The following is a 26911-nucleotide window of genomic DNA, read 5'->3' on the forward strand; positions in this document are numbered from 1 at the left end:
TGGCCAACAAAACAAATCCAGTTGCATCTTTGGTTCTTCATCTCATAATGCTTTGTCAAGAAGTCATTATCATTATTTAGTAGTAGCAGTAGTATACAGGTCCTTTGCATATATTAAGGTTTCCAGTTTTGTGGTTTTACGAAATTTCTGTTAGTGCAAACATATGTGTCTCTACATATATGTGTGTGTGTGTGTGTGTTTCTTGACTTTTTCTTCTGTTTAGTTTTTGTTTGTTTGTTTTATCCTGTATCTTATTCTAATATGCTTGTTAGTATGCTTATATTATTTGTCTTATTTTATTATTTTTAGACACCTGTGTGTGTGTGCACACGCATGAGAGAGAGAGAGAGAGAGAGAGAGAGAGAGAGAGAGAGAGAGAGAGAGAGAGAGAAGTACGGAGTCAGATGGGAGAGGAATTTGGGAGGATCTGAGAAGAGTTGGGGGAAAACAGAATATGTTGTATGAAAAAAATCTGTTTTCAATAAAAAGTAGAAAATAGAGTGGGTTGATTCAATGTAATAAAATCATAGAAATTTTTCATGCTTTCTCAGGACTTCATATAACTAAAGTAAAATGAAGTCACTTCAGAAAAAAGCAATTTAAATATGCATTTATGCCAAAGAGTTAGTAATCGATCAATTCCAATTTCATTTACTTAGAATTGCATTCTGACTGAGAAAAGAACTACTAAAGACAATGAGACTAAGTTTGATGAGAGGCGGAAAATCTACCACTTGAAAATTAAGCATAGAAATTATAAAAATATTGTCCACAGAACACAATAAAAGCAAAATTCTTCTTGATTTTGGAAAATTGTAATTATCTACTTTTTTAGCAACATCTTATAAATAGAAATGCTACAACTGTTTAAACCATAAAATGAAAATAGACTTTAAAAATAACACTGTTATGTTTTCTTGTTTTAACAAATGTTTAAATTAATAATATTTAATATTAAACAGTACATATTTTATTAGAATACATTGCAAATTCTAACTTAATGAATATGACACAAAATCTAATATAATAAAATATAATCTACAGTTAGCCTCAGAAAAAGAGTTAATCTGGTAAAATTTTTATTTAAAAGGAAATTTGGAATGGGATATGAATCTTGGAAGAGTTAGGGAAGTGAGCATGTTCAAAGAAGAATGTATAATATTCTTGAAGGGTTGATTTTTTTAATTGCTAATAATAATAATTCAAAGTTAAAAGTGTGGCAAACTACAGTTAATATGGCATAATTCTTTGGCTTTCCTCCTCTGCTTTCTCCTCCTCCTCCTCCTCTTTTCTTCTTCCCTTTGGCTTTCAGATATTTAAAACTATACAGTGACCAGTAGTTATAAATATCATTTCAATGTTCATGTGAAACAACATAAAAGACTAGACTGTATTTTAAAAGAATGAGTATAAATTCCAGGAATATTATCATCCATGAACTTTTAAAGTGACATTTCTACAATATTCTGCTCAACCAACTAAGCTATGGAAGGGCACTAGTGAACATTTAAATAAGCCATATCACAGAGATAAGATATGGTATTAATGTTCTAAAGAAACTAAATTTCACAAATTGAAGTTAATGATTGCATTTATTTCTGATGTTCCAAAAGCAAAAGTGGAAATTGCATTGAACAGTACAATGCATTCTATAACAATTATTAGGTGAAGCTTTTCCAATGTGCATTTGTAAATCAAGCACAGAAATAACTTTATAACAAATATTCATTGCTGAAAGAGAGCAAAATTCAAAGCAATAGAAGCACTACATAGTTGGAAACCAAAAAGAGTATGAGAAGGAAAAGATTTCTCTCTATGAAACAGAAGTCAAAAGGCTCTTTTTATTCCCTAATTTTCCTCTGGCCTATCCCTGTTGGACCAGTGAGCTTAGAGTTATCGTCAGGCAGTTGGCAGACAAAGCATCCCTTCTAGCAGACATATAGATGGAAGCAATGATTCTAGGCCTCTTTCTTGGTGTAAGAAAGCACTCACATTGGCTCGCCTGGGCTCTAAGTTCAGCAAGGCTCTCTGCACCATTCTCCAAATTCAGAAATGAGGCAGCAGTTAGGCAACGTGGGATACTTATTTAAACACTATCAGCATTTCCTGTGTAAAACAGGAAGGAAAGGAAGGACTGACAGGCAAAAACCCAAAAGGAGTCAGATGAGATGGTGTTTTGATCTAGGGATCAAAAAGGCAAGCTCTTACAGTGTCCATTTTGACTGCTCATGGCTGTAGTTTGTTTGTTTGTTTGCTTGTTTAAATCATATTGGACTCAAGAAAACACAGAGATTGAATAGTTATTAGAAACAAGAACGTGTTTCATTTAGAAATCAAAGCAGATTGGAACCATTTCAGATGAGGCAAATACCCATAACATTTTGGTACAAGAGAGAAAAGTTTTAAATTACCATAGCCAACACTAAGGTGACAGAAAATAATAATCTCAGAATTCTGAGCTCCCAGTTTCATAACACTTTGCACAAACCTCTTTTGGTTAACATTAAAAAAGACTCTGGGTTAGGAGGTTTAGCAAATACAGTCAAGTAAATGTTCACTTCTTATTGAACATTCTACATTTTCTTTTTCCCTGGTCTTGTGAAGAACGTGTTCAACTAAAAACCAGTCATCTGTTAGTTCCTCACATGGTTTTACCCACATTTTTCTGAATGCATAGGAAATACCAACCTGTAAACTAAATACATTTGAGATTGATGCACACTGGCACGTCCCAAGTCAGAAATAATGAAACTAAGCAAACTGAGTCCTTAATTCATAAGCATATCAATTATACATCTAGAGATAAAGCTGAGTCCTGTGAGTCACACATCATATTTTCTGTTCTCTAAAATTACAATGAAAAAAATCTCCATTTATGGGTTTCTTTCTTTTATTAAGGTCAAAATCTCAATCATGCAATCTAGGCTCTAGTCAGCCAAGAATAAGATGCCTCTGAACACAGTAAGCACACATATTTATTAAGAAATAATGATAAAGGAAATAATTTCTGATTATCTGTATCTAAGTGTAAAAATATACCACACCCAAAATCAAGTGACTGTGAAAATATTTTTTCAAACCAAGATCCTATTTTGTAATCAAATCAATGCCCAATATTATCTGAGAGCCCACCCATTCCGTCCACCAAACCACCAAGCCACCAAGTCCAAGATGTGGAAAAGTTCCTAGCACTTGATACCAGAAATCATTCTTTTGGACACTATTTGATTATAGACTGAAATTTTTAGGATACAAATAATTCTGAAAGAACAAGAACTATAATGTAAACCAAAAATTATATTTATTGGAAATATAACTTGTGACAGAAAATATTATATTTACACCTCCTAGCAGAAGCCAGTGGTTTCTTTTTGCAAACAGCAATCTGATGAGCCAAGAAGTAGAATCCGTTGTCCAGAGTCATGACTAGTCAATGACAAAAAGAAGGTTCAGCCAAGATGGACCTTCAGCATATAAGCTGTTAAATATCCGCTAAGGTAAACAAGCTCTTGGAATATAGTGTCTCTCCCTACTATCTCCTGCTCTGTACTTTAGGAGAGCAGTTCTTTTTTTTTCCTCCTTTATTAATTTATTCTTGTTACATCTCAATGGTTATCCCATCCCTTGTATCCTCCCATTCTTCCCTCCCTCCCAATTTCCCCTTATTCCCCTCCCCTATGACTGTGACTGAGGGGGATTACCTCCCCCTGTATATGCTCATAGGGTATCAAGTCTCTTCTTGGTAACCTGCTGTCCTTCCTCTGAGTGCCACCAGGTCTCCCCATCCAGGGGACATGGTCAAAGGTGAGGTAGGAGAGCAGTTCTAAAAAGGAAAAAGGGGAAAATACCGTCTTTGAAAACTTGATCTAGTTCAATTTTTTGCCTACATCTAGTTCTGTTTCCATTTTGGTGCTAGAGACAGTACAAAGGAACTTGTGCATGCTAAGCAAGCACTACACAGACAGCCACAACCACAGCCCTAAAATGTAGATGTATATTTTTTCAAATATATTATAAGCTCTTTATTGAAAGCATAATAATTGAACCCAGTGCCTTGCATAGTGGACTATATTCTGTGCCTTTCTGTTGCCATTTTTTTTGAAACACAGGGCTTCTTGACAAGAGAGGTGAAGCTAGGTTAAGGACTAAGCCACAAATCAAAAAGTTAAACAAATTCTGCTTGTTTTCTAAAGAATTTACTGGTTGCTGATGAGATAAAGGAAAGAGGCCAACGATAATTTAAGAGCACATCCCTTGGGGATTTCCCCTGCTACTAGGAAATAATCAAGAGATTGTTTTTATAACTATTTACAGTTCACAAGGCTGTTAACACGTATTATCCCACTTTGATTCTCATCCCAGTGATGAGGTATCATTACCTCCCCCCTAGTTTTACTCATCAGAATTGAAAAACATGGCAAACATAACATTTAAGTTATTTATTATGTCCCTGGTCATACCAAAAGGATTAAAGTGGCAATAAACTTTGATCTTACAACTCCAGCTTTGACTGAAATGAATGCCTTTATTTTACCTTCATACACTAGTTTTACAAATAGTGCTTCAAAAGTGCTTAAACTACAGTTTTAAAGCAGAGAGATAGCGAGAGGAACAGAGACAGAGGAAGACAAAAAATATGCAAATACACCTGGAAAAATACTACCATTGTGGTACACATAGTTCCAGGTATAAAGAGGTTCCTTGGTCCCTTCTACTACGAGTGTAATGTTCTATATAATCCCAAGTCATTTGTTTCAAAACCTTATAACAAGACATGTAACATTTGGAGTGAAAGAAGGCACTCTGTAGGAAGATGATGAACATGTTTTTAAATGAAAAAATCAGCACTGCACTTTCTTGCTCTTGTTTTCTTGAGAGAGAGAGAGAGAGAAACAGACAGAGACAGAGACACAGAGGAAACTGAGACCAACTCCTACATAGTCCAGCTGGCATCAAACTTGCTACATAGCCAAGGACAACATTGAACATGTCCTGTTGCCACTGCCTCTTGAGTGTTGAAATTACAGATATATGCTACCACATCCAACTTATGTGGTGCTGAGGATCGAACTTGGGGCTTCAAGCATGCTAGGTAAGCACTCTACCAACTGAGCTACATCTCTATACCTTGGCTAAAGTCTAAATTGTGTGAAATAGGTAAAACCAGTGGTATCATCTCTCTCTTTTTCCTAATAAGAACACTAAGACTCACAATAACAGAATAGCTTGTCGAAGAATGGCAAAGTTCATTTTGGGAGCATGTGGAGACCATGTCTTCAGCTGCCATATGAGAACACTGGGCTAGATTTAGTCTGCAATCAGACATGACAACACTACAGCTAATTTACATCTTAATTTCCTCTATGGAAGTTCTTTCTACCTCCATCATTCTATGGGAATGGAATCTAAGACTACAAATTCATGAGTTACAGTGAAACTCAAAAACCCAGATCCAAGTTCTGTGTCTCCTAAACCTAGCTGTTGATTGACCATGGGAAGCAAGCTTTGAAATCTCCACATTCTCTCTCTACATCCCCTTTATGCGTCCATCATCTCAGGAAGATAGACTTTGCATTTTCCCCAGCCCATCATTGTTTAATCCAAAGCATGATTTTAACATACAATTTCCCCCACATAGAGTGAGTGGCATTCCCTGTGCAACTCAGTCCTGCTTATTCTCTTCAGAAGATCTGAATTTAAAGCCATCTGTGAGAGGACTTTTGCCATGAGCCACATAAAAAAAGAATTTCTAAGTAATGCCAAGTCACTTTGAATATCAAGAAATTTTAGGAGCTACAGACTTAGACTCTCCTAAAATAACTCTCAGTAGACTTCAGTTATAGTGTCACGTTTACTAGGAGTTTATAGCAAGATGATTTATTGGGTTTTTTTTCCTTTCGTTTTCTCAAAAAAAAAAACCTAAACTTAAATTTTTAAGTGGTTATGGAGCACTATGTTAAGGAGCACTATAGTTAAGGAAAATCCATAGTCATTAGAAGGTCTTTCCCTAATTCCAGTCCTACTGTCGCCCTCTTGAAACATACGCTGAGACTAAAGCAAGTCCAATTAGTCCTGTGTTCTGGCTAGTTTTATGTCAACATGACATAATGCTAGAGTCATCTGCAACGAGGGATCTTCGATTGAGATAATGCCTCCATAAGATTAGGCTGTATGCAAGGCTGTAGGGCATTTTCTTAATTAATGATTGATGAGGGAAGGCCAGTCCATTGTGGGTGGTGCCATCCCTGGGCTGGTGGTCCTGAGTTCTACAAGAAAGCAGGCTGAGCAAGCCATAAGGAGCAAGCCAGCAAGCAGCACCCCTCCACAGCCTCTGCATCAGCTCCTGCCTCCAGGTTCCTGCCTGATTGAGTAGCTGCCCTCACTGGTTTTGATGATGAATTTGCCCTCACTGCTTTGGATGCTGAACTATTATATGGAACTGTGTGTGAGATGAACCCTTTCCTTCTCAAGTTGCTTTTGGTCATTATCTTTCATCACAGCAATAGAAACCCCAGTTAAGACACCCTAATTCCTAGGTCTAGGAGTTATTTGCAAGTCTTCTGACCACATGCACCTGACAGACTCAGATACCAAAATGACCCACCAAACCAGCTCTCTTCTTCTTTCTCCTTGATCACGAGGTGGACACAGGGACAAACATTATATAAAGGAAGGTAAAACTAGAGAGATCATCATAATTAATATAGCTTTTATATTGCATAATTTGTTATTTGTAGTACAATGTGTATTTCTTCATCTGGACCTATCAGGAAGAAAATAAGAACTATAAAAAGGGCCTTCCTCATCCATACTAACCAATTATCTTCTTCCCCACACCAAAACCTTCAATGCCCACACATAGAGCCTTGAGTAGTGCTCACATATATACCCTGAGATAAAAAAATAAGCACATAGTTGATAGAAATAAAATTGTTTACTCTTGACTGAAAAAGAGAAATCTGAGTTCTTTGTGAAAATTTGGCATTTGTTTATATGACGTCACTAGTGACATCCTCCATTACAAACCAGGTATTAGTTATAACACTCCTAGACCGTTGCTTTAAAATACAGTAGTCACATCCACATGTGGTTATGCTACTGAGCACCTGAAGTGTAGCTAGGGTGAATCAAGGATAGATTTTTATGTTTTATTGATGTACATTAAAATTTAAATGACTGCACGTGGCTAGCAGCTATAACCCTGAACAGAATAGAAAAGTGTACGGAGAAGCAGCTTGGACAATCAGCATCATTTGTCCTAAGTGGTCTGTGACACTCTGTTCATCAGGATTTTCAATCTCAGTCTAACGTGGTCACACTGTTCTTAACTCACTAGAAATAACACCTCTGCATGCTTTATACCTTCTACAGGCTAGGTAGTAGAGCAGAAAGAAGGAAATTAATTGGTGATGACCATATTTCAAAAGCCAGAATGATTTCCCCCATTGTCTATAAACAAAAACCATAGATGAATCATGCCCCTCCAACCCTGTGTGTGTGTGTGTGTGTGTGTGTGTGTGTGTGTGTGTGTGTGTGTGTGTGTTTCTACAGGTGTGGTAGTAGCATTTTACCCATTTTCCCAGAGCACCATTTGTATTGACTTGTAAGACAATTTCAGTGCTAAAGGGAAAAATTACACTTCTTGACTTTGTGATGAATGAATGGTCTTGTTGCTTTTACGTCACTGTGACCAAAAGATCTGATGGGATCCTGTTCATGAAGGCTCCAGAGCCCTAAAATCCCACTGGCTCATGAGCAACAACACTTAATTTTAAATGGGGAGAATTCATTGAATCCCTCACCTCAGAGCTCAGGGAACAGTGTGGAAGAGGAGGAGGAAAGAGTGTAAGAGCCAGAGGGGATGGGTGACACCATGAAAACAGTGTCTTCCAGATACAACAAGACATATGAACTTACAGAGCGGTAACATAAACAGGGCCCGCATAGCTCCAAGATAGAAGGAGTCCCAGCACTGAGGTGGGGAAGTGGACACAAGCTCCCATCTCCAACTCAGAAGCTATCTCCAATTAGCAAGGACTCGAAAAGGAAAACTTAGGTTTTTTTTTTTCCAATGAAATCTCACTGAAGGGCAGGCCCCAAGCCCAGCAGTCCAAAATGAATGCAAAGGTATTTTTGTAGATTGTCTTTATCTCATGTTATTTTGTTTGGGCCTTTCTTTCTTTCTTTCTTTCTTTCTTTCTTTCTTTCTTTCTTTCTTCCTACTGATCTTTTGCTTGTATATTATGGTTTCTGATTTTGTGTTTTTATGGTGTGTATGTGTGTGTGTGTGTGTGTGTGTTAGGGAATATGTTGGTAATATCACAAAATAAGCAACTAGGAGAGCTAAATTGTAATGTTTTGGAGAGAAGTATGAGAAGACATTTTTTATTTGCTTTACATACCTGTGTGTATACATTTCTCATGATCTTTCTTTGTTTCATTTTTTTCTTTTTTTCATTAGTTAGTTGCGTAGTTTGTTTTAATCCTTGTTTTTGCCCTTTTTTTAAATTTCCACGTCTGTTTTCTTAAGAGAAAAAAAGAAGGAATGGAGTTGGAAGCATAGAGAATTGGAGAAGATCCTTGAGGAGGAAAAACTATCATCAATTATGTTATATAAACATAACTATAATAAAAAATAAAAATTTTAAAGGTGAATCTATAGGAGACATTTTAGATTTAAGCCAAAATATATCTTGTGGGAACCTCTTTTCCTGTGCTCTATTTTCTTATCTGCAATATGAGAAAGCTGAATAGGACTATCTATTAAACAAACAAAACAAAGCAATGAGCTAACACCTGAAGAAAACAATAAAAAAAAGCTATGTCATGTCCGTTTCAATTAAAATTGATATAAAATCTAAACAAGATCATTTTTAAGGCCTCTTTAAGCTCTGAATTTGTGTGATCTTCGTAGATCTGGTGGATTACAGTTATTGTGTGAATATCACATGACTAAAAACTCCTAACTTTCTACCTAAGTGGTGTTTGACTAACACAAATTCCTCATTTAACACATATGTGAGTCCTCATCTTCCTTGCCACACCTTACTTGGTATTCTCTACTAGACATTTTTAAAATATCGGAACTAAAAAGATCTAGGAAATGTAGAAAAAAAGAATGAAGAGATAACAGCAGAGAAGTGTCTGTCTACCCAATTCACCATTTTTGAAAATATGAGGACATAGATGAGATAAAATTGGATGGAGAAGAAAGGATGGTGAGGAGAGGAAAGGAGAAAAGGAATATAGTCAATTACAGAAAACTCAGTAAGAGTCGAGCAGGTATATAAGGCAAAGCCTCCTCAGGGCTGAGTGAAACACCATCTCTCCCATCATTCATGAAAAGAGACACAACAAAAGAAGTAGGGGAACACCCCTTACTGCTGCACCTAAAGTGGTGCTGTCTTAAAGCTCTTTTCTTTCGAATATAAATATCCCTTCTACCATAAGTCAAACTGCTTGTAAACAACACACACTAGAGGATAAGTGAAAGTACATGTTTTGTATCAATTATAAACTTCCTTCTAGATCTCTGGGGATTCCAATTCCATTGAAGAAATACTGGTTTAAAATACCAGTTAGTAAAATTCCCAAGGATAGGATTAAACTCTGCTCTTGAATCCAGATGTTATCTTCCCTTTTAAATGTTCTTGGACGACCTTTTCCCCCAAACATCTTCTGTGGAAGAGGATGAAGAGTGACTGTAAAGTCATCTGCTACCTAAAGAGACAAAATTTAAGTAATTTCTTTCTTGTAGCCCATAACAGGCCAGGAAGCCATTGTTAGACTGTTATAAGGACATTTGCGAGTCCTTCCAACTAGTTATTAATGAGGCTTAGTTTTCAAAATGTTTACATATATCCATATATGGATATATATCCATCCCAATGCAGGACATTCATAGTTAAAAATCAATGTAGCTCATTTACTCAGTTTACTTCATAATCCTATCAATGTGTTTTCAACATCGAAATCTTGCCTAAGGTTCTAATTAATGAGTGCACAGTAGATCGGCGAGACATTTTTCTCCTAGGATGTAAGGCACCAAAAAGAAGAAAGGCTTTTAAATTTTTTTGTAGAATCACAAATGTCATGAAGGAAGGAAACACACACACACACACACACACACACACACACACGATGGGGGAGGGGTATGAAAAGAGAGGAAAGGAGGAAATATGTCTTAAGATCAAGTTTCACATAATGCCAGTTATATTAGCATATACTGCTAGGATTATCTTTCCCCGCCTACAAATAGCCTAACAACCTCCAGTCATAAAAATCAGAGAGAAGGAAGCTGAACAGCACACACTCCTTACGTCCCACCTCAGAGCAGCTGCGGGACTTCCTGAGGATTCTATTGCCAAAGATAAACACTCATTTATGCATATAACCTGCAAGTCTCCAGTTTCTTTCTTTTTTCTTTTTCTTTCTTTTTTTTCTTTCTAAGTCTCCAGTTTCTATTCTTCCTCCCTCTCTGTTCCCTCCCTTCCCCCACTTTGCACCAGGGAAGCTAAACTCTAGTTTAAGCAGTTTGAGAACTAGTAAGAAAGAGGAAGAATCCAATCCGCACGTACTTGCTAACGACCGTGCCATGCCCTGACCTCTCTCCTCCTGAAAAGAAGCTTTCCTAAAGAGCAGGAGCCCTGTGAATGGAGTGGACCATCCAGAGTATCCACACTTACTCTGCAGCTCACCACCCAGAGTTAGCTCTCCAGGGGACTAGCAGGTTGGATTTCCTGAAGATTTGGATCTTGCTTCAGGGAGCAAACTCAAAGGGACCTTAAACTGTGAAGCTTGGAATCCGCAGGTAAGGAAATCGGGTGTGTGGCATAAAGTTCAACCGATGGCAGGTTTTACCAAATAGCTCAACGTTTGGGGATAAGTGCTCTGCCTTATCTGCCTTAAAATAGGCTGCTAGTCTGGGTTCTTTCTGCTAGTTTGAATTCTTTCTGCTGTGGTTCTTGGCCAGAGATCTGATCATCTAATCAGCCTGTCAGCTAGCGCTGCTCACTGCCTCTGCTGCAGGCGCAACTTGGCAAACAGTGGAGGCGACACTCCCCAGCCTCCAGCACTTTGACAATTCAGCCAAAAATGCAAAATAGACCGTAAGCTCCCATCTTAAGGCTGCAGTGAAGCCTCTATGATGCAGTGAGTGGTCGCTGCCTCTAAATGTGCAAAGAATACGTGCAGTGACTGCTGCCGGTAAAGCAAGTAGTTGAAGTCTGAGCTGGAATTTTCACAAGGCAGTTTCACAGTTTTAAACTTCTCCCCACCCCTCCTCTCCCTCATTCTCACTATAGTTCTTCTACCCTCCCCCAACCCCTTCTCTCTGGTAAATGAGGAAAGAGACAGGTTAAGGAATTTCCTTGAAACACACTGTGCTGCTAGAAACTGACTGCAAAAAGAAAGCTCCTTCAACTACAGATAAGTAGAAGAAATGCCTATTATCTACTTTGTCACTTTGTATTAAACTCAGTAGGTTAACACAGAGCTAAGAAATCATACGATTTAATCAAATGCTTGGGGTAAGAGCATTCTTGTTTTTAGCGGTCAGGACGCTATTTTCAGTGGTACGCAGATGGACTAGAGGGCACTACCTCTTTCAGTCTAGTAGTTCTAAATCCCCAGCTCTGCAATTGTTTTGAAACCAAAGAAGTCAAAGTATTATATATTTAAAGTGCAACTAACTTGGATGTATTCGTATAGTGCTTTAAGAGTGATAGCAAGGGCATGTTTGTAAAGTGTTTTAAGAATGATAGCTTTATAATGTTTTATAAAGTGCCATGACCATCGTATATTTTAGTTGAAATTTGTGTCTACACAATTTTGAATTTATCATATCTGTGGCACCAAGTTTAAGTCACTGAAAGATTATTTCCTATCATTATTTTATAATTAGTACCTCAGTTGTGACTAAAAGCTACCTGTGCCTACATAGTAGACAAACAAAATAAAATATTATATTTAATCTATCTCCTTTAAAAAAATACTTCTCCTTATTCTCTGAAAATCCTAACTATGCTGGTCACCAAGGTCCTACAAAAAAATAATCTAGACCATGATCCAATCAGCCAAAACAGAAAATTGTACAGATTGGAGCAAGGCTGAACCAGCTGTGTCAGTGTCTTCCTAATTTACTGATATCATTTTTCACTTCCCAATACTTGCTCCTCTTTCCTTTAATCAAACTTCCAATACATTTGTAAACTGTCTGAGAAGATTCTTCTATGTCCAGGGAATTAATTATGTTAGTCTTTGGAGTACCATGGGGTGATAATGAAGAACTCTAAAGAGAAAGAACTCAAGGGACATGCCAAAGTTGGGGGTCTTGATACCATGAATGGTAACTAATAATTTCTCAATTAACATAGCTCTTTCTCTCTGTGAACTTCCACTTTTATTTGGCAGGGGGAGGGATTGAACTCAGGCTTCTGAGCATGCTCAGCAACCACTCTATCACTGAGCTACATCCATAGCTCTTACTTCTATTTCACTATTTTTCACGTTCCTATTGAAATTTCTTTAATTTATTATAATCCAGTAAAGCAAGTATTGTTCAAGCTCAATATAAAGTCTTACCTCCAAAGTGGGTAAGACATAGTCCCTGTGCTTAGGGGAAATTGCAGTGCTGCTGTGGCTATAAAACATGAAGAATGTAACAATATGAGATAATTGAACTGGTGTCATTTTTTATTGGTAAATAAGGCCAAAAGTAAAATACAGACTTAGTGGAGAAGGCTTTAGAAAAAAAAGGTAAACCTTAGGAGTATGCTGAGCAGGGGTGCCTGTGGTAAATGACCAAAATGCTGCAGTATTTAACTTCCATTCTGGTACCAGAAATAACATCAGGGGTGCACTTAACACCTGCAGGGTGCACCAAGAAGCTTAATCTGGCTACAGTAAACTGACTGGGTGGAAAAATGACAGAAAGAAATTTGAATAAAAGTTCAAAGTTAGGTTGGCAGTAGGCATTGTCAGAATAACTGAGCAGTAACTCCAAGATATTAATCCCATAGAATAAGGGCAGTGGTGCTATAGCAGTAGGTAACTTGGGATAAATGCGGGAATGTAGGACATGATGATTCCTTGTTTTGGTCTGTTAATTTTGAGACGATGGCAAGAATCCAAGGAGAAGTGTCTGATATTGATTAAAAATTAATGACCAGCTAATGATAGATAAGAGGTGGAGACCAGGGCTAAATCTACAGAGTGTGATAACAATGGGTAACCAAATCTCAGAACATATCTTCAGTGAGCAAATTAAGGATTGAAATGGTCAGTGCCTACATCTTCAGGCAAGAGAAAGAAGAGACATCCATAGGAATGTGACCCACAGAAAGATAATTGCTCTTCTTCCCAAAAGTCTTGAGAGAAGGCACTAGGTTATTTATTTATTTGAAAATTAGAACACAATTACATCATTTTCCCTTTCCTCCTCAAATACACCCTCTCTCTCTCTCTCTCTCTCTCTCTCTCTCTCTCTCTCTCTCTCTCTCATAGATTATTCATTTTCCTTGTAAGCATGGATGCAAAAATTCTTTTTTTAAGTGTAAATACTATTTCTATTTATTTATTTAATTGCTTTACCACCTGATCCCAGGCCCCTCCCTCCTCTCCTCCAGTCCTACCCTCATTCTTCCCTCCCCCATTCCCCCTTATCCTTCTCAGAGAAAAGGAAGCCTCTAAGGGATACCAACCCACCTTGGCACCTCAAGTTGGCAGCAGGACTAAGTGCATCCTCTCCAACTGAGGCCAGACAAGGTAGCCTAGATAGGCAAAGGGATCTAAAAGCAGGCAACAGAGTCAGAGATAGACCCTAGCCCCTACTCCCAATGCTAGGGGACCCACATGTTGACCAAGCTGCACATCTGCTACATATGTGTAGGGGGCCTAGGTCCAGCCCATGCATGTTCTTTGGTTGTTGGTTCAGTATCTGCGAGCCCTTAGGAGCCTAGGTTAGTTGACTCTGTGGGCCTTCTTGTTATGTTCTTCACCCCCTCTGAGTCCCTCAGTCCTTCCTCCTACTCCTCCACAAAACTCCCTGAGCTTGTCCTGTTGTTTGACTGTGACTCTCTGCATCTGCTTCCATCAATTGCTGAGTGAAGCCTCTCGGAAATAAGTTATTCATTTTTAAGCTACACCTAGCTAGCCATCAATAACTAGCATGGTATCTCATACACACTATGAACACAAAAATGACCATTAAACACTCAAACATAATCAAGCATTGGCAATATTGAACTCAAGGTGTCTTCCATCTTAAATTGGTAAGTTCTTTGCAGCCTTGCAGTAGCTACTCTGAGCTTTCCTACAGCAGATCTCAAAAGGAATCTCGGCCAGAGAACTAGGAGTTCAACCTAGCTTTGGTTTTGGTATTTAGCCAGCTGTGTTCTAACAGGTTACTGAATATCAATCAGTATTTCTTGGTTTCTTTGTGTATCAAATGCCATAAGACAACGATGGGGGCATTTTCCCAAGTCTATTACAATGACACATGCGAAAGCAACTGCACAAAAAACAAGTCATCATCCAAAGGGCTTTATTTAAAGTGCATTCAATTCAGAAACAAAAAAGCACCACATAACTGAATGCATGTGGGAAAGTGTAGGGTTAGCTGCGTCTCACTTTCTATACCACACCTGTAGGGCAAAGGCCTGTTAGTATGATCTGACTCCAAGTTTGCCACTAGCAGTACATGACAGTAACTGTATGCTTCAAAGAGAATTCTGAAAAAAGTAAAATAGCATTTAAAAACTTTTTACTTATCATTTTTATTACCCTACCTCCACTAAACCTGCTAATTCTTACAATCAAAAGCTAATATCAAAATAACACTTTCACATTAAATTCAGAATGCACTACATGTACCCCACTACAGCATCCTAAAGCCATGTCCCTTTCTAAAATACAAACACCTTAGAGCTACTTTTACCCCTTACCTCAAAGTCATCTGGGTTTCTGGCCATGGGAACATCTATGTGGTATGATTCAAGGACTGGTGAGAAAAGCCTTCCTAGCAAGAGCAATCACCTGAGAAATCGATTCATACTGTTCAACCCTACAAAAAAGATTGGTTCACAAGGTAGAGTAACAAATTTCTGGTCCTCGGTGAGGAAATACAACTGCCATACCATCTGACAGATTCATTGCAAGTAGTGGCATATCCTCATACCTACAAAAAGGCAATAAAGGAAGCCATTTAATTCAGTTAGATAAATACAGACATCTTAAGTACATTAATCCTGGTCCTAAAACATCCTCAAATTACAATTACTTTTGCCTTTTAGAACTCTTCATAGGTTAGTAGAAGGTGCTTGCTTAAAACATTGCTTGCACTGCATCAAAGTCTTATGCTCTCTGCTTATTCGCTCTGTTCCACCTCATGCTATCAGAAGATATCTCCTTTCTTTGGGCCCTGCCACTTTTTCTTGTAAGTTCAAGAAGTGAGTAGGTTCATACGGGGACAAATATTTAAAATTTCATGAAAGATTTAGCAGAGAGAGGACCTGGTAGGAATAAAGAGGGACATAACAGAAGGAAAATTATAAACCCTTATACAATTAAACACAGTGTTGGTTTCCCTTGTGATGAACAAAATATCATTTTATTTTTATTTTAGTACCCATAGAATAGATACATTTCAAGCACTTGAGGTCCCACTTCAAAGGAGTTAGCAGAAGAGAAAAAAAGAGTTGAGATATAGACGTAAGGAGTCTCCGGGCACACAGGGTATTTTTTGTCTGTTTGTTTAACTTGGTTTTCTGGGTTTCTGTTGTTATTTTGTTTTATCTTTCATCAATTCCGTTTCAATAAAAAGGAGTGGCGAATAAAATTTGACATCACATTTCTTTTGAATTTTAAAGCATAAGATTAATAAGCTTTTACATCTGTCAGATCAGTAGCCTTTGTTTTTGCATAGGATTATGCATGTACTGTCATGAACTAAAACAGGCTCGATGAAGCTGGGCTAACAATAACAACACTCAAACAGCTCTGACACATCCTATGTACTTGTTCCAATGTTCCTACGAAGTCCCAGCATTTCACATGGTATTAAAAGCTTGATCTTAACTTGAATTCTTTTTTAACATAAATAACTTATCTCCTTGATAACAGATAGTTTGCTTCCAAAATTTAGGGATCCAAATACTGAGATGTTAAGAGCATGACTGAGAACTAGCTGTATGCAATAGCCATAGTGTTTTATGGGATTCCAAATTGTTGTTGATCAGCACAGAATTATGTAAGTCTGGAAGGCACTGAGCCATCTAATTAGTCCTTACAAAATATTTAAAAGCATGTAGATTTTTCTTTAATATATTTCTATCACCCAATCTAGGGGTAGAAGTACCCACCATCATCACATAAACCCACACATATGCACTCTTCAAGATCTCTGTAGTCTTTCTGTGACTTGTGGTTAGGTCTTACATAGCTTTGATCTGACTACTGTGTGCAATGGGACACTCAGTATCTTCATCTGCAGTGCCACCAGTTAAGGTTCTTTGGAGCTTCAGCGTGTCCTGACTTTGCATTCCAACTATCCAACAGCAGAGCTTCCTGTCTTCTTAACAAAAAGAAACTCTGCTAAAGCAACATCCGAGCATTGTCATCCATGCAGTCTCGGCACACCTGGAGCTCTCAATAGCAGTGAGAATGTTGCCAACCATGGCCTTCGAAATACCAAAAGAGAAAATAACTATCTACTGGAATGATAAGATAGGCATATCATTCTGGCCTTGAGAGAAGATCTTGTATTACCATAAGAATCACAGCTACAGCTTGACTTTATATAGATAAATTCTTATGAAAGATAGGTTATCTTGCTCCAAGCAATCAATAGCCCATCACTCAATAAGCACACAGCAGTAACACTGCACATGAGTATGGCACAAAAGGAGCTCTGTTTCAAGCTTGGTTTTCCCCCCTTGGTCATACAAATAGAAGCAATAAAGCAGTTTAAAACAGGAGTCTTCAGTTCAGGTATACAGGCGAGGCTAGAGTTATCCATCATCATGCAAATAAAGCTAGAAGACTAGATGAGTTCACTTCTGGAGTCAATGTAGGTTGGAAATCACAAAATATCACTGGCTAAGCTGTTGGTGCAGATAATAGGATAATGTATGCACAAAATGAGAGAAGTAAGGGATTAGGCAGTAAAAGTAAGTATCAGAAATAAAACCTGATTTCAGCCTGGCCTGAAGTCACATGCTTTTAATCCTAGCACTCTGGAGGCAGAGGCAGGTGGATTGATGTGAGTTCAAGGCCAGCCTTGAACAAAGTGAGCCCAGGATATCCAAGGTTACACAGAGAGACCCTGTCTCAAAAAACACAAAACCAAACCAAAACAAAACAAAACAAAAACTTGATTTCATTCATATTTGCTGATCTTCCTATTAGTTTGGATACCTATCCAACACATATTACTCAGTGGTTGCTCTATCAAAAGATTAATGTAACAGAATTCCTGCCCTCCGTGACCTCATGCTTACAAGCTTAACAACACTACAGTATTTTTGATGTTCAAGTAATAAGCTACATAGAGAAGTAGAGGGTACTTGGAACTTGCTCAAACAAATTGGGGCTCCATAGAGTTTCACCTTCACAAAGTATATTACCTACATCTTGCCACTATCCATAAAAAATGGAGGAAGTAGCTGTTGGAGGAGACTGAGCCCTGAGTTCCAGGCCTCCTCTCACTTCCCCTTCTCTTTTGGCCCTCGCCTAGCTACCCCACCCCTGCTGGCAGCCCTCCAACAGCACACAGGCACAGACCATCATTTACTAGAAAGGTAAAGGAAGTCTTGAATCCAAAACAATTACAAAACTGCATCCGGCTACTGATTTAATCTTTTGATCTCTTCTGTTTTCAATTTTAAAAGCACACACTATCAGCCACACCCAGGCTCACAGTCAAACACATCTTCCGCTCTTCGGGTTCTCATCAGTCTCAGACCTTGTCTATTTTGGAATTCGTGGTCCTCTGCATCTTTTAAACATTTTTCAAGTATCTTAATAGCCTTTACCATCCTAGAGGCATCCACATTTCGTTTCCAGTTCCGCACGATTATTTATATCCCTATGCAATGGCACCCAAATTCCACCCCCAAAGAATATGATCCTTGATCTAGACACCCACCTTTGCAAGTTAAGTAATATAATATGAAAAAGCACTTAAAAATATAGTTACCCCTCTGAAATTGACCACTTAGGAGAAAAAGGAGCAAAACTGAATAAGGCACATTCACTTTCATTACTGGACTCATTATCTGCCTAACTAGTCATGTAAACAAGAATACTCACAAAAAAGAGAATAATTACTGTGTAGTGATTGGGGTACTAAATGTGCACATGGATGTACTCATAGAGAAATTCAAACTGAATCTTGAAGTACAAGCAATGATGCCTCTAGCTCCCGGGCTCACCTCAAGCTGTGTGGAGGCACAAAAAGATATATACTGTTCAAATGTCAAACAGATAAGAAATAAAGATAAGGATTCTGAAGTAAGGTGATAAAACAGAGTCAATCAAGTATTTCAACATAAGACTCAACAGGCCTTGATGAAGGATAAGGGTGATGTTGCATCAAATAACATTACTAGGCCTCTTGCTTTGTGACCCACTAGGCGGGGTGTGGTGGCTCGTGCCTTTAATTCCAGCACTTGGGAGGCAGAGGCAGGCAGATCGTTGTGAGTTAGAGGCCAGCCTCTAGATCCAGGATAGTCAAGGCTACACAGAGATACCTGTCTTGAAAAAAACAAAAAACTAGATTCTATGCACTCATAATTAGAAAGCTACTTGTAAAGCCAGGTGGTGGTTGTGGCACATGCCTTTAATCCCAGTACTTGGAAAGCAGAGGCAGCCTAGTCTACAGAGTGAGTTCCAGGACAGCCAGGGTGACACAGAGATACTCGGTTTCCAAAAACAGAAAAAGCAACTTGTATAATGAATAGAAAACCGAAGTCTCTTGGAGAGGCTAACTTGAAAAGGTTGAAATTTTTAAAAAGTCAAATGACATGTATAGCAGTTGAATAGATAGCTGGAAACGAGAGACTAAAATTTAAGCAAGTAATTTGTTGGTAAGATATTTCTGTCATCCACATGAAAGTTGATAAATACTGCAAAAGAAGAAAAATAAAGAATAGAAGAGTGGCTCAAAGGTGAGCCAGGCATGGTCATGCTCATGTATAATCTCAGAAGGCTAAGGCAAAGGATTCTGATTTTACACTCAGCCTGAGATACATAGTGAGACTCTGTCTCAAAACAAAAGAAAAAGAAAAGAACAGAGAAACAAATGCTGGCCTTTTGAAGATCTTGGCTACACTAACAATCTCAATAAGCTATCTGCAAAATACACTGCTGGTGATATTAAGAGAAACAATAAGGATAGATGAAGCAGCGTGGTAGAATTGCTCTGATTGACAGTGGACTCTGATCCGTTGGATGATAAGCAGCTGCCTTCCAGTGCTGGCTTTCTCATTAGTTGCTGGCCTTCAACTATCTACATAGACCAGCCCATCTCTGCCTCCTGAGTGCTGGAGGTAAAAGGTGCCTGTCACTATATCAGACTAATTGTGTGTTGTTGAGCAAGTCCTCTCCACCTTATTTCCAACCCCAGGCTTCAGTTTTGGCACATGTTCAAAGCCCCTCCCCAACTCAAACTAGTGAAGATTCTTGAAGTATCAAAGGACACATTGTCTGTATGCGAGTCGATAATTATGTTTCTTTTGAAGGCATGGCATATGGTAAACCAGCCATTCATTTTGTTTCTGTTGCAAATGCCACTAACCACTGAAGAGCAAAACTGGGAAAGTAAAATAAGAAATTAAACAGTTGAAAGATAAACTGTGAAGATGTAATCCCTCGTTCCAAGGAACTTGCAATATAATTGAACCTGTCCCCACTTTCAGCTACAGTAAACCATAAGTCAGCTGCCACACTTGCACATTTTCTTTGTCCTTTGTAACTATTCCTTTCTCAGTATGCATCCTGTTGTAAGTTTACCATTACCTAGGTGAACTAAACTTTTCTAGAATGGTATATAATACCTTATCAACTTTCTGTGGCCTTGGTCCAGTATCCTTTCCCAAATTGATTTCCCACTTTTAATCCTCATAGTCTTGTCAAGCACAGATGCCTACACATCCAAATAGACACACAGGCATACAAACAACCTCCCATCTTATACTGTATCTCAGTCAAATGCACCACTGTGCCTCACTCATTCTACTTTCTCTTCACTGCCTGCCCTCCCATTCTCTTGGGGAAGGCATCTTCTAACACATATTCACTATTCTATTCATAAAGTGTCTTATTACGGTTCATTTTGTGTTGTTTGAGGTTTGTTTTTCTAACATAAGGACTTACTATGTAGCTCAGGTTGGCTTGAACGTCGCTGTGTAACTTATTTGGAGCTGAACTCACAATCCTCCCACTTCTTCAAGTTTTAGGCTTTGAAGTATGAATCGCCATGCCCAGTTTATCTGCGTATCTACAGATTTCCATTGCAGCAGCTGTAATGTACATTAAGCTGTTAAGACATCTACGTCTTTCTCTAGAAGGCAGGAAAATCTTCATAGGGAGGGTGTATGTATTGTTTTTCAAAGACCTAACAGAGAATATAGTTATATTAAACAGCTAATAAAATATCTTTTAATATAACTAGCATATCACTCCAGGGGTTAGAAAAGTATTTTATGGAGGCTACGAGACTGGCTTACAGATGGGTTGGATTGCATCTGATATCAATGAGGACAAAGAATACTTTACATGTGGCCTGAGCAAACGAATGGAAGTCAAAAGACAAATGGAGCTAGTTGGAAGGCCCTGTTTATAAGCTGTTTATATAATAAACAATAGGAAAGTGAAGGCAATGCTTTTGTCTACTGCATCATTCTTCAAGTTGAATTAAGAACTCACACCAGGCATTGGTGGCACAAGCCTTTAATCCCAGGATTCCAGAGGCAGAGGGAAGAGGATCGCTGAGTTCGAGGCCAGATTGGTCTAAGCGAGTCCAGGACAGCCAAGGCTAACAAAGACTTGAAAAACCAAAAAAAAAAAAAAAAGCTCACTGAGCATTCTTGAGAGGGATAAGTAATAAGACTGGACTGTGCTTTAAAACAGGCTAAACTGAAGAGAAACAAGAACTTTTTAAAAACTTGAAATTTCTAATGTTTAGTGAATGGCATTCCCAGATTATGACCCAAAAGAAACAAAATGCACAGATTACTCCTTGGCACTTATGTGACGCTCTGTGAAGCACTTCGTTCCATTGCCATGGCTTGCACATTACCTGGCATTGGTTTATGTGTCAGTGTTTAGTGAGACACCTTAAGGCAGCTGAAACCTAACCATACGCTGTGGTAGAGGTTCATCAGATGAATCTGGTGTCCAGACTTGGACACTAATTCATTCTGCTATTTCCAACAATGCTATTGTCTTTCTGCAGCTGTTCCCTGGATGCTCTTCTATCTCTAATTGTGAATAAAAACAAACTCATTCCAAACATTTTCTTAGAAAATAGATTCTTCTCTCATACAATACATCCTGAGCACAGTTTTCTCTCCCTCCACTCCTGCCAGCTATCCCCCACCTTCCCTCTCCCCTAGATCCACTCACCCTCCATTTCCCTTCAAAAAAGACCAGACTTCCAAGAGATAACAACCAAACATGACAAAGCAAGATACAATAAGATAAGCAAAAAGCCCTCATATTGAGGATGAACAAAGCAACCCAGTAGGAGGAAAAGGGTCCCAAAAGCAGGTAAAAGAGTCAGAGATACCCCTACTCCCACTGTTAAGAATCTCACCAAAACAGCAAGCCAACAGCCATAACATATATGCAGAGGACCAAATATAGGCAGACCCAGACAGGCTCTGTGATTGCTGCTACTATCTCTGTGAGCCCTTTTGAGTCCTGCTTAGTTGATTCAGAGGGCCTTGTTCTCCTGGTGTTCTCTATCCCCTCTGAATCCTATAATCTTTCTTCTCCATCTCCTGAAGGATTCCCCAATCTCTGAGGGAAGGAACCCAATGGAGACTTCCAATTTTGACTCTCTTTCCTCATAATTGTCAAATTTTTAAATTACCATATAAAGTGTTAAATATTATTATAACATTTTAGAACACAGTATGTTTTTGTGATCCTTCTCTTTCCATCTTCTCCATCCTCCTCCTACTCTGATTCCCCACTTGTAGCTTCCCCCACTCCAGTCTCTTTTCCTCTTTTATGAACACAAAGTCGGGGTTTTTTTGTTTTGTTTTGTTTTGTTTTTGTGTGTGGTCAAGAGATTTTTTTATTTTATTTTATTAATTCATTCATGTTACATCTCAATTGTTATCCCCTCCCTTGTATCCTCCCATTCCTCCCTCCCTCCCATTTTCCCCTTACTCCCCTCACCTATGACTGTTCCTGAGGGGGATTACCTCCCCCTGTATATGCTCATAGGGTATCAAGTCTCTTCTTGGTAGCCTGCTATCCTTCCTCTGAGTGCCACCAGGTCTCCCCCTCCAGGGGACATGGTCAAAGGTGAGGCACCAGAGTATGTGAGAAAGTCATATCCCACTCTTCACTCTACTGTGGAGAATGTCCTGTCCATTGGCTGGATCTGAGTAGGGGTTTGAAGTTTATGGCCTGTATTGCCCTCGGCTGGTGCCATAGTTTGAGCAGGACCCCTGGGCCCAAATCTGCCTATCATAATGTTCTACTTGTAGGTTTCTAGGATCAAGTCGTTTTTATAACCCCTTTCAGTAGCTTCCTTTTTACTGAGTAGCTCTGAGATTCTTTTCAACATTCTCATTTGTATTTCATTTTCATTGGCTTGTTTAGTGATCTCGTTCACCTGACAGTGTGTAGAAATATAGCTTTCTTCCTTTTTTTGTTTTTATTGAAAAATTCAGACAATATTTTTAGATCACATTCTTTCTTCTCCCCTAACTCCTTCCTGATCCTCCCCCACTCAATTTCATGTTCTTTCAGAGGCTGTGGGCCAGATAGACAATACCAATGCAGAACGGGAGACTCTGGAGTGGGTGGAGCTCTCAATGACACTCCATTGGAGAAAACTGATTTTCCCTTTCCCAGAAGGCATCAATAGCAGTTAGCTTCTTGGTTAGGGGTGGGACTTGGGGTCCACCCCCCTTTCTCAGGGCTGGGACTCCATCTGCTTTGAGCCTATGCAGGTCCTGTACATGCTGTTGCAGTTTCTGTGAATCCGTATGTACATCAATCCTATTGTGTCTGGAAGAAGGTGTTTCTTTGGAGTCAACCACCACCTGTGGCTTTTACAATCTTACTATCTCTTCTGCATAGATCCCTACGTCTTGGGAAGACCTTTTATTTAGGGCTAAGTGTTCCAATGTCTCTCATCCTCTGTCTCTGTCCAGTTGTGTGTCTCTTTGTTAACTACCATTCACTGAAAGAGGAAGTTTACCTCTATGTTCCTTATGACTCATTCTATGGTCATATTTGGTCTTGGATTCTCATGAAATCTTGAAGCCTGACACCACTCAATTACTCTTTGAGTAGGATTGTACAGCAGAAGATGCATTAGAGAAGCAAATTTGAAATTATGATGACACAGTTCTTTCAAAAAAGTGTCACTGAATGAGCCTTATACTCTTGCTACAGGCAATCAGGAGATTCTGAGTAGGAGAAAGTGTGATGAGTATGCTGTTAATCACAACTAAGTTTGCATTTCTGATTCATGAACAAGTTGAAGTTTGCATTTTATACCTACCTACCTCCTGCCCTTTCTCCTCTCCCTCCCTTCCTCCTCCCCCCTGTTCTCTCTCCACTCTTCTCTTCTGCTTTTCTCCTTCTCTTCTCTTTTTCCTCTCTGCTCTTCTTCCTTCCTCTTCCCAACCTTCATCCTCTGACCAGAGCACTCTTGACTGGTATTTAAGAACTTACATAAATATACTTGCTAGCAACTTTAGTAACATCACCTATCTTATTTAATTTTTTCAAAGTCATTTAGAATTCTAACTTCACCCACAAGCTGAGAATATCCTCCATGATTCCCATTCTTTCCCTTTGTCTAAGATATAAATAAGACAGATAGCTAAGGCTGATGCAGTTGTTATATTATTCGTGGACCAGTAAGAACCAGGTATCATCCTCAAGTGTGCTCCTTGCTACCAGTTCAGTGCCAAGCAGAACCACTTACTGAATGCTAAGTGTGCCCCAAGCCCCCCTTGCTAAGAGCATTAAGATGGATAAGATATACTTTTTCTCATAAATAGATTCAACCAAAGTAACCAAAATATGAACATAGACACGTAGGCACTTAAAAAACATTTTCAAAATTACTACACTATGTACTTACACTAAATTTATGTGGTTGTTATGCGAGAGAGGAGTTTTAGACAAAGTTAATTGGCTTGTCTTTATAAAACTGCTTACTTTGTTTTTAATACATTTTAGCATTTAGCATAAACTTATCTTGAGACTATGTTATAAACATCTTTTGAAAATAAACCTAAATTTAGTTGGATCTCAGTGCATTCAGTAAAATTAACTAAACTAGCAGTTTGGAGTAATTTAGATAAGCTTCAACAGGCATTTCAGCCTGGCACACGTTAATTTAATTTATAACTTTCATGTGTCATCTATTCATGTAGCCACAGGACTAACTTGCAATTCACCCTATCCACTATGAACAGCTAACTTGTTAAGCATGCCCGAGGGACATGTTACCTGTACTACTGTTTTTGCCACCCTTGAGGACATATGCTACAGTTTGTTTCTTTAGACCAGCAGTGCCCAAAAGCAAACAATGACGGTCAGCTTCCCTCTTGGAATCTTCTTCAGTGGCATCTTGTGGCTTTTTCTTTTTTATTAGTATTACTTTTTTACATGCCAATGCAGTTTCTCTCCTCTCCTCTCTTCCTAGTACTCCCCACCCTCCCCTCTCCCCCCATCCACTCCCCCTGAGTTACCTTTCAGAAAATGGCAGGCCTCCCATGGATATCAAGCAACCATGACATAGCAAGTTGCAGTAAGACTGGACACCACCCCTCACCTTAAGGCTGGCAAGGCAATAAAAAGGGTCCCAAAAGAAAGCAAGAGACACTCTGCTCCCCACTGTTATGATTTCCACAAGAAAACCAAGCTACACAACCGTAACTTATGTGCAGAGGGCCTAGGTCAGCCCCATGCAGGCTCCCTGGTTGTCAGTAAAGTTTCTGTGAGGCTCTATGAGCCCAGGTTAGTTGATTTTTGTGGGTTTCCTTGTGGTGCCCTTGACCCCTCTGGCTCCTACAATTCTTCCTCCCCCTCTTCTACAGGATTCCTCAAAATCCAAGTACTGTTTCAATAGCTTCTTTCAACACCACAAAAACATGCCTTCACCTTAGAACCTTCAGCTACACTCCTGGGGTTTGCTATTGGGCTCCATTGTCACCTTTTTAATTTTGGGGGTGGGTTGAGACAGGGTCTCTCTGTGTAGCCCTGCCTGTCCTGGACTCACTTTGCAGACCAGGACGGCCTCGAACTCACAGAGATCCACCTGCTTCTGCCCCCTGAGTGCTGGGATTAAAGGCATGCACCTCCATATCTGGCTAGATGTTTATTTTCGTTTTTGATGCCCCATGTGTTCCTTAGCCAATTTTTTAATGCTTCCTCATCTCCTATTTTTACCCTCTCTTATTGATCTCCTTCCTAGTTCCTTCCTTCCTGTCTTTCTTTCTTTCTTCTTTCCTTCCTCCTCCTCCTCCTCCTTCTTCTCTTCTTCTTCTTCTTCCTCCTCCTCCTCCTCCTCCTTCTTCTCTTCTTCTTCTTCTTCTTGTTTTTTTAGACAGGGTTTCCCTGTATAGCCTAGGCTGTCCTGGACTCACTCTGTAGGCAAGGCTGGCCTTGAACTCAAGGAGTTAATACATTTGCCTCTGCCTCCCCAAATGCTGGGATTACAAGTGTGCATCACCACTCCCAGCCCTTCCTAATTTGTTAGACTTTACACAACTTATACTCGTTTACACGCACGCACGCGCGCGCGCGCGCGCGCACACACACACACACACCTATTCTTGCCTTTGGTTTTGCTATCTTATTTTCAAGTAAGTAATAACAGGATATCAGAAAGCTTAAGCAACTTGCCCAAGATCACATAGCTAAGTATAGATGCAACTTTGTTCCAAGTATAGAAATCTCATTCAAAGACTACTGTAGTTTTGCCTCTATGTCAATATTTTTCTTACTTAGAAAATTAAGATTTTTCTATTTTCTTTAAAAAAAAAGAGTGGTTTATCTTATCTGTAAAAAGTAGTCTTCATACTTGCCTGACAAGGAAAATACAATGATCAAGAAGATGATCTTCCTGGGGCTAGACTCATCCATTGCACTCCAGATGTCCTGACCCCTGTGATTTCCCCAATGTGAGAAACTCCACTGCAGCCTAGCGGTGATGGTGCATGCCTTTAATCCCAGCACTCAGGAGGCAGAAGCAGGCGGATTTCTGTGAGTTCGAGGCCAGCCTGGTCTACAAAGTGAGTCCAGGACAGCCAAGGCTACACAGAGAAACCCTGTCTTGAACCCCTCCTCCAAAAAGAGAGAGGGAGAAAAACCCGACTGCATTATTTGTGCTAGTGGAGGACTGTACTGGCACTCATCCCAGTTTTAATAGCAAAGAGCAGTCTTCTTTCATAAAACAAGGAACTTATTATAAATAATAAGATAGAATATAACTAAAAGCCTCCATTGAAAAAAGACTGTATATTCATAAAATGGAGTAAAATTCAGCTTTAGAAAAGAAGGAACTTTTTTTTCTTTCTTTTTTTATTATTTTTTTATTAATTTATTCTTGTTACATCTCAATGGTTATCCCATCCCTTGTATCCTCCCATTCCTCCCTCCCTCCCATTTTCCCCTTATTCCCCTCCCCTATGACTGTTCCTGAGGGGGATTACCTCCT

At 39.1% G+C, this 26911-nt stretch overlaps 2 protein-coding genes across 3 annotated transcripts in view; one reads left to right on the forward strand and one right to left on the reverse strand.

The window, feature by feature from the left end:
• LOC311602278 (lysophosphatidic acid receptor 4-like) overlaps window positions 1-26911 on the reverse strand; it is a 118834-nt gene that overhangs the window by 86635 nt on the left and 5288 nt on the right. The window lies entirely within an intron of this gene.
• CYSLTR1 (cysteinyl leukotriene receptor 1) overlaps window positions 10270-26911 on the forward strand; it is a 28252-nt gene continuing 11610 nt past the window's right edge. Inside the window, exon 1 of the mRNA XM_084790146.1 lies at window positions 10270-10810. The gene's annotated coding sequence lies outside the window, so the exon portion shown is untranslated. The remainder of the gene's footprint in view (window positions 10811-26911) is intronic.

This window comes from Acomys minous (genome assembly GCF_964271855.1).
Source record: "Acomys minous genome assembly, chromosome: 7".
NCBI classification, from domain to species: Eukaryota; Metazoa; Chordata; class Mammalia; order Rodentia; family Muridae; genus Acomys; species Acomys minous.